Raw genomic sequence first — 15,377 nt, 5'->3', positions numbered from 1 at the left:
TACGCCCCTCTGGTTCCAAGCCCTCGATATTTGGATATTGGAATAATAAATAAAGTAGCCTATCTTAATTTTACACAATGTTCCTGTTTTTTGTGTGTTTTTTTCTTTTTACTGTTTTCTAAGGGTTTCTTAATTTTAGACAAGTTGACCAGCACACATTACTGTATATGCAATGCAGTATAATGCATGTGTGTCGTATGTGACATATTTTGCACACAGGTAAAGGTGCCCAATATCAGTCATTTCTAAAGTAAAAAAAAAGTGTTTTGGAAAATAGCTCTTTATTTGATAATCATTAAAATTTGTTATCGGTATAATATCGGTATCGGCCATAACCGCAATATTAATATCGGTTATCGGTATCGGCCTCAATTTTCACATCGGTGCATCACTAATTGTAATCAATACAATGCAATTAATATCAACTTTCTGACAGTGTGTGTACGAGTATACAAATATGTACGAGTATCGTACGAATTTGACAACTTGTTAAATCTTGTGAATTATTAAGACTTTCAGACTATCTTCGTACTGATTGGGCTATGGGTTTTGCGAGAAAAGGTTTAAGAAACAACAAATGCTTGATAAAATGTTTGATTTAGGGTTCGAACCAACACATGTATATACCATTGCGAATATTTGCCTTTGCAGCTGTCTGTCTCCTCCGTTTACTTGTCCTCAAACAATAATAGTCCGAAAGGTCCTTTTGGTCTTTTCAGCTGAAAAAAGAGAAAATAAAATATCATTATGTTGTTTTACATCATTCCTGTGGTAAAAGCATGGTAAGCGTTGTGGTTAATGTGCATTTACAATAAGTATCACATTAAAACTACCAATAGTGTGGTAAAAGCATGGTAAGTTTTGTGATTACTGTCTTTTTACTACACTTACCACAGTAAAACTAATGTTAATGTGGTAAAAGCATGGTAAGTGTTGTTTGTACTGTGCTTCTACTACAAATACAACTTTGGAACTAATTGTACTACTTTTAATCTGATATGAATATGATTAACTGATTTAAGGTCTTTAGGCCTATGCTCACGTCATGTGACAGGCAGTGTAACTTAATCACCCTGTTTTGAATTAGAAAGCAATAAAACGCAAAGCCTCAGTGGACGGAGATGACAGATATAATGCCGTGACTGAACGTGAGCTAATCTGATTAATATCGACAAACAGAAAATACATTATATATCACACATTATTCGGACAGCGTATTTACTACTTACCAACATCTGACACACGTGAAGTGAACTGATGCCAAATATCGCGATGTGTTCGGAACGAGACTTCTTCAGGCTTCTAAGGGTTTGAAACTTGCTGGCCCAGAAAAGTTCATTAAACACATCGTTAATATAGTCCAATTTAGTCATTTAATCAAAAATATCTTAATTTGTGTTCCGAAGATGAACGAAGGGGTTGGAACAACATGAGGGTGAGGAATTACTGACAGAATTTTCATTTTCATACTTAATAATCGTGACCGCCAATAGCAGCGCTTACTGATCGTGACGTGGGCCAATAGCAAAGCAGAATCATTGTGGGAAATACCGACTGTATTAACGAATAAAGGTACAATTTGTGTTTTTATCGTGTTTAACACATCTGTATTTGCCCGCGCGAGTATATCCAACTTCAAAAATCGCAGCTTGAATTCAATTTACAGTTACCGTCGAAGAGAAACACAGGGCTTATCTGCCCTATATAAATAACCGCCTGTACACTCTTTAGAATGTGGAGGGTAGGGCGATGAGGCTGCGAGCTACACCTATGAACCATTGAATCACTTTGCTGGCTGGTGCACCGGCTAATCGTGGTTGCCTTGATGCACTTGCTGATCTGGCCGGGTTGACACTCATCGGATGCCTTCCACAAATGGTTTTTTGACACTTTTTGCCTTGTTTCTTCATCATAATGACACAATCAAATCATTCAATCATTTTAAATATTTACAATCTGCACATCGCCCCGTTCATTATTCTCTTTCGGAATGAAAGATGACATTTAAAAAAGGGTGCAGCTTGGTTTTTTGCTTTAAAAAAAATAAACAAAAAAACACAAATGGCTGGATTTTGTTTTACAAATCTATTGTTGTCATCAAATAATAGTATTAGAAAATTGGACCACATTTCCGATCGGTTTTTAATTTGTAATATTTATTTAGACGTTTATTGTATTTCATTTGACTGATCAAGTCATAGATATATAGGCTACACTAGACGTGGCCTTGGCTAAGGCAGTTGATTGGAACGAATGCCTTACATATAGAAATAAATTAATTAGCAAAACTTGGACACTAAATATTTCATATTCAATTATTTTAATGATCACAATTAAAGTTTTCATTTTATTAACTGAACAAGCGCAACATTCAGCATTCAATCAAATATTATAAAATATGTATTATTATTAATAATGTTATTTCAACATAATATCTCGTTATTTTCGACATAATATGTGTGGGTGCAACAAGCAAGATGTGCATTTGTAAATCCGGTGACGCGTGCATTGATTTTTATTAATAATCTAGTGTTTTCTGACAGTGTCGACTCGGCTGCAAAGATGAAGTTGACGATCGCCGTATAGTGAACGCGCCTATAGAGAGAAATGCACATAATGGATTACATAATCAGAGAGTAGCCTTTTTCTTTTCGTTTTGAATTATGTCGTTTAAAGACATTTCAAGCTTTGTGTATTTGATGTATTTCTCATGTCTGTGTGTGAGGCATACAATGAGTTTCGTTAAGTTAGGATGAGATGCGCTCCAGTTAACGTGCAATGCAAGATTATCTTTTTTATTATTATTATTTATTTAATCTTATTTATCTTATTTATTAAATACAGGCTGATGAAAAATGTATTAAAATTAAGATACAATTTATACAAAACGAAATTCACTTTTACTCGTGCTGTTCACTTTTCATAAATCAACATACATGGGGAAAAAAATAACATTATAACATTTGAACAAATATGAAAATAAATGCGCTTATTTAATGGCTACAACAGTATAGGCCTACAGACTCTCTATTTGTACAAATTGCTGCACATTCATTTAATTCTGAATTTTGCACACACAAGTTGATAGGCATTTGTTCAAATCAAGTTCATGATAATTGTGCGTGCATTTATTAATCATTATGATACTAAAATCATAACAAAGTAGGTTATGCTATGTACAAAAAAATCAGATGAGCCCAGAATATTCCAAACTGCCGTAGCCAAGGCGACATCTAGTCATAGGGTCCGTGCACTTTTTGATCATTTCATTTCCTGTTTAGAATGGAATAAGGAGAAATGAAAACCAGCTCGTTTATTCGTTTTTTTTTTGGCTAGATTTTTCATTTTTCGTTTATGGTTTACAAGTCGGTTTATGGGTTCGATATTTCATTTGCACACGTGGGCGGCGCTGAAACGCCCCTTTCATCTGATTGGTCAAACCGCTCCGCCTTCAGTAAGCTGTGAGCTTTTCTTTCTGTCAGGCAGAATAAGAGTCAGTAGGCTACGAGTGCGGCACTGACAAATGCCCTTTAATGAAATAATGTCTGAAACCACCACTCACTGTTAACTACACACACTATTTGATTTAGAAATATGTTGCTGGTCACGTAATTCGTGCTGCTGCGACTTGCAAGCAACCCCATTAATGTGAGCCACAGTATATGACAGATTATATTAGCATATTTCCCATTGATTAATACAGTGCAAATAGTTCCGTCTCTTTGGATAAAAGGGAAGTGGAAATAAAAATCAATAATAGGCTGAACTGTACCATGATAATATGTCCGTAACATTTACCACTCTAGTCTTTTATTTACATCAAAAGGCAGGTAGGCGTGTGTGACATATAGCCTATGGGCTATAAATAATTTTGAATAGAAATAAAGTTTATATTTTTTGAATTTAAGCATGTGTAGCCTACTCAGTTCACATGAAAAGAAAGAGACAGAAAAGAGAGAAGCCAGAATCAGTGAACGTAAATTAAATACTGACAAAATTACCAGGTTTGGGATTAATTGTTATTATTATTATGAGAAATTGACTCCGCCTAGAACTTTGATGCTTCACCAAACTCAGCTCAGACCCTCAGACTGGTCTAACTTGCTTCTAACTGGTCAGACTTTCCCAAAAAATCCATCGACTTGAGTTATCTGAGCAATGAAGGCCGTAATACTTAATGCTGTCCACTAGAGGGGGCGACAGGATAATAAGTGTTTTCTACTCTCTTTCCCTGTTTGCATCAGTTTAAATGACAAATAAATGCATGAATTTCATTATGATAACAGGTTAAACGTCGTAATTAGCCAGCATAGGACGCATACAATTTGATATTTGTGATATTTAAACTGTGTATTATTAATAAATATTGTTTCATATCTTGTTCATGCTTTATACATTTTAACCAGTGCTAATTTAAATAAAATGAATGAATAGAACTATATTATAATTCATTATAATATGGTAACTTTGGTCCAAAGTAATTTGTGATAAACAGTGTATAGGCCTACTATGTTTCATCTGCTTATTTATTATAGTCAAAATAATCCAGCAATTATGTTTTATCGAATGTTATTCGAATTCAAGATGTAGAAGCTCAGATCAATAATGAGGCGTACAGGCCATAAATAACAAATAGACATTACAACATTTTTATTATTCATAAGAATTTAAGTTAATAACATCTAAAACAAAGAATACATGTATTATAGGGCAAGTATAAGTATTAGTATTTTTAATGTTTTTGAAAGAAGTTTCCTCTGCTCATCAAGCCTGCATTTATTTGATCAAAAATACAGAAAAAAAAGTAATATTGTGATATATTTTTACAATTTAAAATAATTGGTTTAAATGATCATTTATTTCTGTGATGCAAAGCTGAATTTTCAGGATCATTACTCCAGTCTATCACATGATCCTTTAGAAATAATTCTAATATGATGATTCATTATCAAAGTTGGAAACAGTTCTGCTGCTTAATATGTTTTCATAACCTGTGATACTTTTTTTAGGATACTTTGATGAATAAAAAGTAAAAAAAAAAAAAAAAAATAATAAAAAAAAAAAGCTATTTTTTTTAAAAATAGAAATCTTTTGTAACAACAATATACACTACTGGTCAGTAATTTGAGGTCAGTATTTTTTTTTTTTTTTTTTAAATAAATCAATACTTTTATTCAGCAAGGATGTGTTAAATTGATTTTAAAAAAAGTGATAGTAAAGAAGATTTATATTATTAGAAATGATATATATTTTTTAATAAATGCAGTTCTTTGTAACCTTTTATTCATCAAATATATTAGGCAGCAGAACTGTTTCCAACACTCATAATAAATCAGAATATTAGAATGATTTCTGGGGCTGTTTACACCTGGCCACTTCATGCGTTTTCTCAGATCGGATAGCTATCCGATCGTGAAAAGACCAGGGGCGCCTGTTTCAGAAAGGCGGTTAAGTGAAAACTCAGAGTATGTTAACCCTGAAATGAGGGAAACTCTGGGTTTTCTGTTTCAGAATGGGAGGTATGTTAAACCTGAGAAAGCAGAGTAAGTCAAGCCCGTTTCTGAAAGAGAGGTAACTTATACTCAGAGTCAGTTACCATGGTAACTTACTCTGTGAACCTAACCTGGCCGGGAGCAGGTTTTCTTCGGTAAACCCAGAGTTTCTTTCGGTCTCCTCCCCTTTTTTAAAGAGGAAGTGGTGTTTAAACACCTCATTCATTCTTTCAGTACATTTTTATTAATAAAATTAATCTTTAATTAATAAATACAATATTGCTATTTTTACTGTTTTTTTTCTTTCAATTTTTTAAATAAGATGAAGTCTATTAACTCCTTAACTGGCAACTGAATATACAGTAGTAGATTAGAGTTACATAATGTAGTTCTAAACAAATTCTACAGAATTAAACTGTGGCATTTACTGAAAATCACTGAACTCTGTTCATCTGTGCAACAGAAGTTGATGGACCGTCCTCCTGCTGTTCTTCCCATTTATACTTAGCTTTAAACTTAGATTCTACTCCACATAAAAATGTGAAAAAATCTGAATGTGTAGATTGTTTGATGTGACACATAACATTATCCCCATCGTCCTGTGAAGATGAGTACACTTTATAACACTATTTGTCATAATTTCTGGTGTATTGAGTAGGCTACTTACAACTGCCTGCAGGTTTTGTTGGGACAGGAGGCTCCAAAAGACACTGGGATGCTATTTAGTTATTTAATATGTCAAATATTTGTAAATTCAGGTAGCCTACACCCATGATATGCTCAAACCTTACCTGATTGAATTATGTTCTTATATTTAATTTTCAGCTGCTGCCATGTTCTTTTAATACCTGCAGGATTGCACCCATGAAAATTAAAATTAGGTTGAATAACATACTGTTCTTCCAGTTTCACCTCTGATATTATAACAGTTGGGTAAGTTACTCTAAAATAGTTATTAATTACTAACTACAAATGACATCTTCAACCGTGTAATTAGATTCATGTAATAATGACTATCTTTAGAAAGTATTGGTCTACTTATTAATAAATCCCATATCAACCTCAACCACTTGAACAATACAAGGAGAGACAAGAAACTGCACTTTTAATGCTTTCAAATAAACAATATACAATTGCATGGATTATTCTTGAATTGACCAAAGTGTGTAGAGGGAGAAGGTTACATAAAAAATATACCTTTTAAAAATGTATGTTAAATATACAGAATTGTTCTATAGTCTAATGCAATTACATCAGATTTTACTTCAAATTACAGAAGAATTAAGAGTAATCCCTTTAATTAAATGACAGTATTTAGATGACTTGGTAATTAATTACACCCAACACTGTATAACTAATTAAAATGTAAACATACGCATTGACTCGAGCAACTATTTTCTCCCTAGCTAACTCTAGTTGTCCTTCGCTGCTGCAGCCGATATTTAAAAAATAATAATATGTCTTCTTACGCTTGCAGAAGCTGGTGAGAAATATGCAGACCTCTTTTTGTCTGGCGCTGTTACCATGGTGACTCATAATATCTGCACTCCATTGATAATGGCTTTTTATAGTGGTGGTGCACGCGCTTAACTCAGAGTCAGTCAACTCAGAGTTGATTGAACTAACTAATTTCCGCTGTTCTGTAACCGAAAACTCAGAGTTTCCCATCTCAGGGTAAGTCAACTCAGTTGAACCTCCTTTCTGAAACAGGCCCCAGGGGCCCGTTCTTCGTACGTCGCTAACTCAGTTAGCTGGATTTGATTGTTGGAGATTTGGCATGATCTTGGATTGTTTGGTTCTTCGACGCTCATCCTGGACTTGCTGTCATAGCAGCAGGTGCGCAAGCTTAAACCTGCTCGGGAGCAGGCTTATTTCATGTTAACAGGATTAGATCCCGGCTTTATAAGCGGAGGTGATACGGGAAGTCTTTCGCAGCCATGTCTTGTCCGTTTTTACGACAAGAACCTGTCGCTGAAGGTGGTCTCACGCTGCACAATCCACTGCCGCTTTCTGAGCATGCAGCCTGACATCAAACAATTCACCATTTACCTTGGAGAAGCGAGTCCAGAATATATCAAATAATACAAAAAGTAATGTAATCAAAAAGTATGCAGTTGACCGATTAAAAATATCTTAGATGGTGTGTGACTCCATGTCCTACATCACAAATGTGGAAGCAAAATGGCCTGGTTCTGTGCATGACTCCAGGATTTTCAGAGAGTCACATTTATGCACATTATTTGAACGTGGTAAGGAAATATTTAATATCAAGCTCACTGTATTACATACATTTATTCTGAGCCTAACAAAACTGCATTTTTCCAGGTGCTTACGACGGGATCCTGCTTGGTGACAGGGGCTATACCTGCAGGCAGTATTTCATGACGCCATTCCCTGACCCAAACCCGTTTCAATGCAGCTCTAGCCAGGACAAGGGCACGCATTGAAATGACCTTTGGGCAACTAAAGGAAAGATTTCAGTGTCTGAGGGTTGCACCTGACAGGGCCTGTGACATTATTGTTGCATGTGCCATACTCCACAATAGTGCCACCATCAGAAAGGAGAGGACCCCTGTGGTGGAGGTGCAGCCTGATGATGACCTCCAGCCAGTGCACTTGGACCAACCTAGTGGCAGAGCTGCACGGGACAGAATTGTGGAACACCATTTTTTTTTTTTTTTTTTCAAAACAAAAACCTTCATTAAATGAATAGAAGACAAGACAACATGCTTAGTTCCTTGAGTTTTATTTCAATTATTCTTTGTCAAGAAAAGCCAATGATGGTCATCTTTTGCCTGCAATAAGATATATTGTTATCCAAGGTCAGCAATAGTACTCTGTGTGAAATAGTGTATTTAGCACTTACTCTGAAGTTCCTTTTGAAGCAACTCAATCTCTAGTGCCAGTTTTTTCTTCTTTAAGGTGTCAAGTTCTATTTCTCCCCTTCATTTTTCTGTTTTTTCAGGTCAAAATACTAAATTTTCTGTTGTAGATTCCGTTTATATACGGATATCACCCTGTGCCATGTTTGGATAAAAAGAATAAAAAAATATAAAAAAATTAAAAAGAACTGTCAACACAAGCCTCATGCAACAAAAATAAAAAGTACAAGTAGGTTACTACACTGCCCACCTCTGTATCACTTTGTGCAGTAGGCCTTTCCTCCTGCAACTCATATTGCAGTCAGAAATAATATGTACACAAGTTACTATAAATGAAGTAAAGTTATTTATGCACTTACAAGTACTTCCTCCAAAGGACAGTCATCTGAGAGGGTTTCTTCACTGTCCTGTGCAATGGAAACAAATGGGCATTACAAAGTGTTGCACTTTCTTCCCTTTTGATGTAAAGTTAGAAAAAGTCCACTTACTGCACATATTTCAGCCACTACTTTCTTGGGAACAGGTACAAGTGTTGGTGTATTATGTAAAACTGCACAAAAGAGGAAACACAATGGCATTACAATGAACTACACTATATGAACAAATGTGATTAGTAACTCATGGCAAAATATTCTTACATTAAGTTCAGCAGTTTTCACCTTCACAAGTCAAAGCAATTGATCACTACTCAATATTTAACAGCTGAAATTACTGTACCAGCCATTTGGATTATATAGACCTACTTAATTTAATGCGGCAAAAAAAAAGATATATTTTACAGTGTAGCAAGATCATTTAAAGCTCATTTACCAGTAATGAAGGTGTTGCTGCTACTGGTTCCTGGCTGTTGGTCTGAGGAAGAGCTGCCCCCAGGGATGCCCTCCACAATGGGTCGGTTCACATTTAACCCCAGGGCCAGCTCTACTGCTGGGGTATAATGTGGTATAATGTGAGGGAGCAGGACCACCACCTGTTTTTTTTTTTTTCAGCTCAGCCTTTTTCTTGGTTGCTGTTATAAACAGACAAACACATTTAACGGTGCTTTTCTTTTGTAAAAGAGACAAAGAACAGTAGAAGTAGAAAAGATTACCATTTTGAAGAATATTCTTGTACTTCCCTTTTACTTGTTCCCATGTTCTAGTGCAGTGTTCTTCAACCCTGCTCCCGGAGGACCCCCAACACTGCTGGTTTTCTTTGTCTCCCTAATCAAACACACCGGATTCAATTCATCAACTCATTATCACATGGGTTAATGAGCTGATGAGTTGAATCAGGTGTGTTTGATTAGGGAGACAAAGAAAACGTGCAGTGTTGGGGGTCCTCCAGGAGCAGGGTTGAAGAACACTGTTCTAGTGGGTCCTGAGGTGGCTCTGACATTAAGCAATTATGAAATGATTAAAATACAAGAATATACACTGTAATAAGTGATATAACCATAACATGGAACACTTACGCATTTCATTTGTCTGCTACTTTTTGCCAGCCCTCTCTCCTGGCTTTTGCACACTTTGAGGTGTTCCCTGGCGTTTTAATTAAGGTTTCATATTCTGCATAACCTTCAATAACTCTTGCTCTGCTGCGGAGAAAAACTGTGCGCGCTCTTTGGCCATGGTGAGCAGCCAATAGCAGCGTTGCTGATCAATGTTTCTACTATCGATACATATCCCCTTTTAAACCAGCGCATGAACGCGCAGTTATCTCAGATAACTCAATCCAGCTATACTAATCATATCCGGCAGGTGTGTTCGAAGAACCAAATTAGTCAGATCATGATTAGCACGATGATATCACCTTGGATGTCTCGTTTGATCTCAGATGTTTTAAGCAACGTACGAAGAACGGGCCCCAGTTGCTATGACAGCAAGTCCAGGATGAGCGTCGAAGACCCAAACAATCCAAGATCATGCCAAATCGCCAACAATCAAATCCAGCTAACTGAGTTCTTCGACGCTCATCCTGTGTACATATTATTTCTGACTGCAATATGAGTTGCAGGAGGAAAGGCCTACTGCACAAAGTGATACAGAGGTGGGCAGTGTAGTAACCTATTTGTACTTTTTATTTTTGTTGCATGAGGCTTGTGTTGACAGTTCTTTTTTATTTTATTTTATTTTTTTATTCTTTTTATCCAAACATGGCACAGGGTGATATCCGTATATAAACGGAATCTACAACAGAAAATTTAGTATTTTGACCTGAAAAAAACGAAAAATGAAGGGGAGAAATAGAACTTGACACCTTAAAGAAGAAAAAAACTGGCACTAGAGATTGAGTTGCTTCAAAAGGAACTTCAGAGTAAGTGCTAAATACACTATTTCACACAGAGTACTATTGCTGACCTTGGATAACAATATATCTTATTGCAGGCAAAAGATGACCATCATTGGCTTTTCTTGACAAAGAATAATTGAAATAAAACTCAAGGAACTAAGCATGTTGTCTTGTCTTCTATTCATTTAATGAAGGTTTTTGTTTAAAAAAAAAAAAAAAAAAATGGTGTTCCACAATTCTGTCCCGTGCAGCTCTGCCACTAGGTTGGTCCAAGTGCACTGGCTGGAGGTCATCATCAGGCTGCACCTCCACCACAGGGGTCCTCTCCTTTCTGATGGTGGCACTATTGTGGAGTATGGCACATGCAACAATAATGTCACAGGCCCTGTCAGGTGCAACCCTCAGACACTGAAATCTTTCCTTTAGTTGCCCAAAGGTAATTTCAATGCGTGCCCTTGTCCTGGCTAGAGCTGCATTGAAACGGGTTTGGGTCAGGGAATGGCGTCATGAAATACTGCCTGCAGGTATAGCCCCTGTCACCAAGCAGGATCCCGTCGTAAGCACCTGGAAAAATGCAGTTTTGTTAGGCTCAGAATAAATGTATGTAATACAGTGAGCTTGATATTAAATATTTCCTTACCACGTTCAAATAATGTGCATAAATGTGACTCTCTGAAAATCCTGGAGTCATGCACAGAACCAGGCCATTTTGCTTCCACATTTGTGATGTAGGACATGGAGTCACACACCATCTAAGATATTTTTAATCAGTCAACTGCATACTTTTTGATTACATTACTTTTTGTATTATTTGATATATTCTGGACTCGCTTCTCCAAGGTAAATGGTGAATTGTTTGATGTCAGGCTGCATGCTCAGAAAGCGGCAGTGGATTGTGCAGCGTGAGACCACCTTCAGCGACAGGTTCTTGTCGTAAAAACGGACAAGACATGGCTGCGAAAGACTTCCCGTATCACCTCCGCTTATAAAGCCGGGATCTAATCCTGTTAACATGAAATAAGCCTGCTCCCGAGCAGGTTTAAGCTTGGGCACCTGTTGCTATGACAGCAAGTCCAGGATGAGCGTCGAAGAACCAAACAATCCAAGATCATGCCAAATCTCCAACAATCAAATCCAGCTAACTGAGTTAGCGACGTACGAAGAACGGGCCCCTGGGGCCTGTTTCAGAAAGGAGGTTCAACTGAGTTGACTTACCCTGAGATGGGAAACTCTTGAGTTTTCGGTTACAGAACAGCGGAAATTAGTTAGTTCAATCAACTCTGAGTTGACTGACTCTGAGTTAAGCGCGTGCACCACCACTATAAAAAGCCATTATCAATGGAGTGCAGATATTATGAGTCACCATGGTAACAGCGCCAGACAAAAAGAGGTCTGCATATTTCTCACCAGCTTCTGCAAGCGTAAGAAGACATATTATTATTTTTTAAATATCGGCTGCAGCAGCGAAGGACAACTAGAGTTAGCTAGGGAGAAAATAGTTGCTCGAGTCAATGCGTATGTTTACATTTTAATTAGTTATACAGTGTTGGGTGTAATTAATTACCAAGTCATCTAAATACTGTCATTTAATTAAAGGGATTACTCTTAATTCTTCTGTAATTTGAAGTAAAATCTGATGTAATTGCATTAGACTATAGAACAATTCTGTATGTTTAACATACATTTTTAAAAGGTATATTTTTTATGTAACCTTCTCCCTCTACACACTTTGGTCAATTCAAGAATAATCCATGCAATTGTATATTGTTTATTTGAAAGCATTAAAAGTGCAGTTTCTTGTCTCTCCTTGTATTGTTCAAGTGGTTGAGGTTGATATGGGATTTATTAATAAGTAGACCAATACTTTCTAAAGATAGTCATTATTACATGAATCTAATTACACGGTTGAAGATGTCATTTGTAGTTAGTAATTAATAACTATTTTAGAGTAACTTACCCAACTGTTATAATATCAGAGGTGAAACTGGAAGAACAGTATGTTATTCAACCTAATTTTAATTTGCATGGGTGCAATCCTGCAGGTATTAAAAGAACATGGCAGCAGCTGAAAATTAAATATAAGAACATAATTCAATCAGGTAAGGTTTGAGCATATCATGGGTGTAGGCTACCTGAATTTACAAATATTTGACATATTAAATAACTAAATAGCATCCCAGTGTCTAGCAGTGCAGCAGCATTTTTGGCTGGGGGAATTCCTGGAGGGACTTCAGAGCCAGTCACTCCCGAAGATCCAAGGGCCTTCATAAAATGTAAGAGGTTTACATATGTGTTATTTCTTATATAGGCTATTTTTGATATTTCCATTTATTTTACTTTGGGTTGGGTTTTTTGTTGGTCCCAACAGATTCCGATGGTAATATCTGTTAACATTCCGTTGGTCCCAACAAAACCTGCAGGCAGTTGTAAGTAGCCTACTCAATACACCAGAAATTATGACAAATAGTGTTATAAAGTGTACTCATCTTCACAGGACGATGGGGATAATGTTATGTGTCACATCAAACAATCTACACATTCAGATTTTTTCACATTTTTATGTGGAGTAGAATCTAAGTTTAAAGCTAAGTATAAATGGGAAGAACAGCAGGAGGACGGTCCATCAACTTCTGTTGCACAGATGAACAGAGTTCAGTGATTTTCAGTAAATGCCACAGTTTAATTCTGTAGAATTTGTTTAGAACTACATTATGTAACTCTAATCTACTACTGTATATTCAGTTGCCAGTTAAGGAGTTAATAGACTTCATCTTATTTAAAAAAAAAATAAAATAAAAAAAAATAAATAAAAATAGCAATATTGTATTTATTAATTAAAGATTAATTTTATTAATAAAAATGTACTGAAAGGTAAGGTAAGGTAAGGTAATTTATTTATAAAGCACAATTAAAAACAACGGGTAGTTGACCAATGTGCTGTACAATTTGTAAAAACATGCAAAAAGCAAATGTACAAAACAATTATACAATATTATGCAAATAACTAATTACTCTCATAAAACAAACAATCAACTAGCTCAGCTATTTGGTTTAGACAGGAAAGCCAGAGAAAAAAGATGAGTTTTTAAAAAAGATTTAAAAGATACCACTGTGGAGGCAGTTCTAATATGCAAAGGCAAACTATTCCAGAGTTTCGGAGCCAACACTGAAAAGGAACGATCACCCCAAAGTTTGCGTCTTGACCTTGGGACAATTAGCATTTTCTGGTCAGAAGACCTAAGTGATCTTGAAGGAGAGTATATCTGCAATAGATCTGAGAGGTAAGGTGGTGCCAGACCATTTAGAGATTTAAAAACAAACAACAAAATCTTAAAATCAATCCTATAACGGATAGGCAACCAATGTAAAGAAAACAAAATCGGAGTGATATGGCTCCGCTTCCGAGATCCTGTCAGCAATCTAGCTGCGGCATTTTGAACAATTTGCAAACGTCTCAGAGTCGACTGATTAATTCCTGCATACAAGGCATTACAGTAATCTAAACGTGAGGTCACAAAAGCGTGCATTACTCTCTCTAAATCCGAAAATGACAAAAATGACTTTACTTTTGTCAATGTTCTTAATTGAAAGAAGCCGGATCGCACAACAGCGTTTACTTGTTTGTCAAATTTGAGGGAGTTATCAAAAATGACCCCCAAGTTTTTCACCATAGATTTACAATAAATAGATAAAGAACCTACATCAACCCAGGGTGACTCAGATACATTAGAAGGTGCAAACACAACAATCTCAGTTTTACATTCATTTAGATGCAGAAAATTTGCAGCCAGCCAAGTTTTCAAATCATTCAGACATGCTAAAAGGGGCCCTAATGAATGATTGTCTTCCTTTTTTACAGGCATATATATCTGTGTATCATCTGCATAGCAGTGAAATGATACTCTGTGTTTTTGAAAGATAGCACCAATAGGAAGCATGTATAATGAAAACAAAATGGGTCCCAAGATGGACCCTTGAGGTATCCCACATTTAAGAGGGGCAGATGAAGATGTAAATTCCCCCATGGTAACTGAAAAACTTCTGTTTGTTAAATAAGACTTAAACCAATTTAAAACAACGCCTCGCATCCCTACCATCCTCTCCAGCCGTGCGATAAGAATTTCGTGGTCTATGGTATCAAATGCCGCGCTCAAATCAAGTAGCACCAAAACTGCTGCGTTTCCAGAATCTACAGTCAATAAAACATCATTAAGAACCTTTAAAAGTGCAGATTCTGTACTGTGATGTTTCCGAAAACCAGACTGAAATTCTTCAAAAAGCAAATTTTCATTTAAAAAAGACTCCAGCTGAATGAGAACTGCTTTCTCTAGTATCTTTGAGAGAAATGACAATTTTGAAATAGGTCTAAAATTATTTAACTCATTTGAGTTCAAATTGGTATTTTTAATTAAAGGCTGCACCATAGCATGTTTAAAAATGGCTGGCACAGACCCTGATACAAGGCAGCTATTTATTATATTTAAAACACTAGGACCGACTGTATCAAAAGCCTGTTTGATTAGTTTTGATGAGACTATATCTAGTGGAGAGTCTGATGGCCTTAACTGATCTACTATTTTCACCAAACTAGGAAGATCAAGAACATCAAAGTGATCAAACACCACAGGAACAGATGGTGTAGCTGTAATATCACAAACAGCCAGAGGAATTTGAGACCTAATTTTTTCAATTTTTGCAACAAAAAATGTTTTAAAATTTTCACACATATCCA

The sequence above is a fragment of the Leuciscus leuciscus genome (genome assembly GCF_965113295.1).
Source record: "Leuciscus leuciscus genome assembly, chromosome: 13".
NCBI lineage: Eukaryota > Metazoa > Chordata > Actinopteri > Cypriniformes > Leuciscidae > Leuciscus > Leuciscus leuciscus.
The sequence above is the reverse complement of the archived record's forward strand: the minus strand, read 5'-3'. Positions refer to the sequence as shown.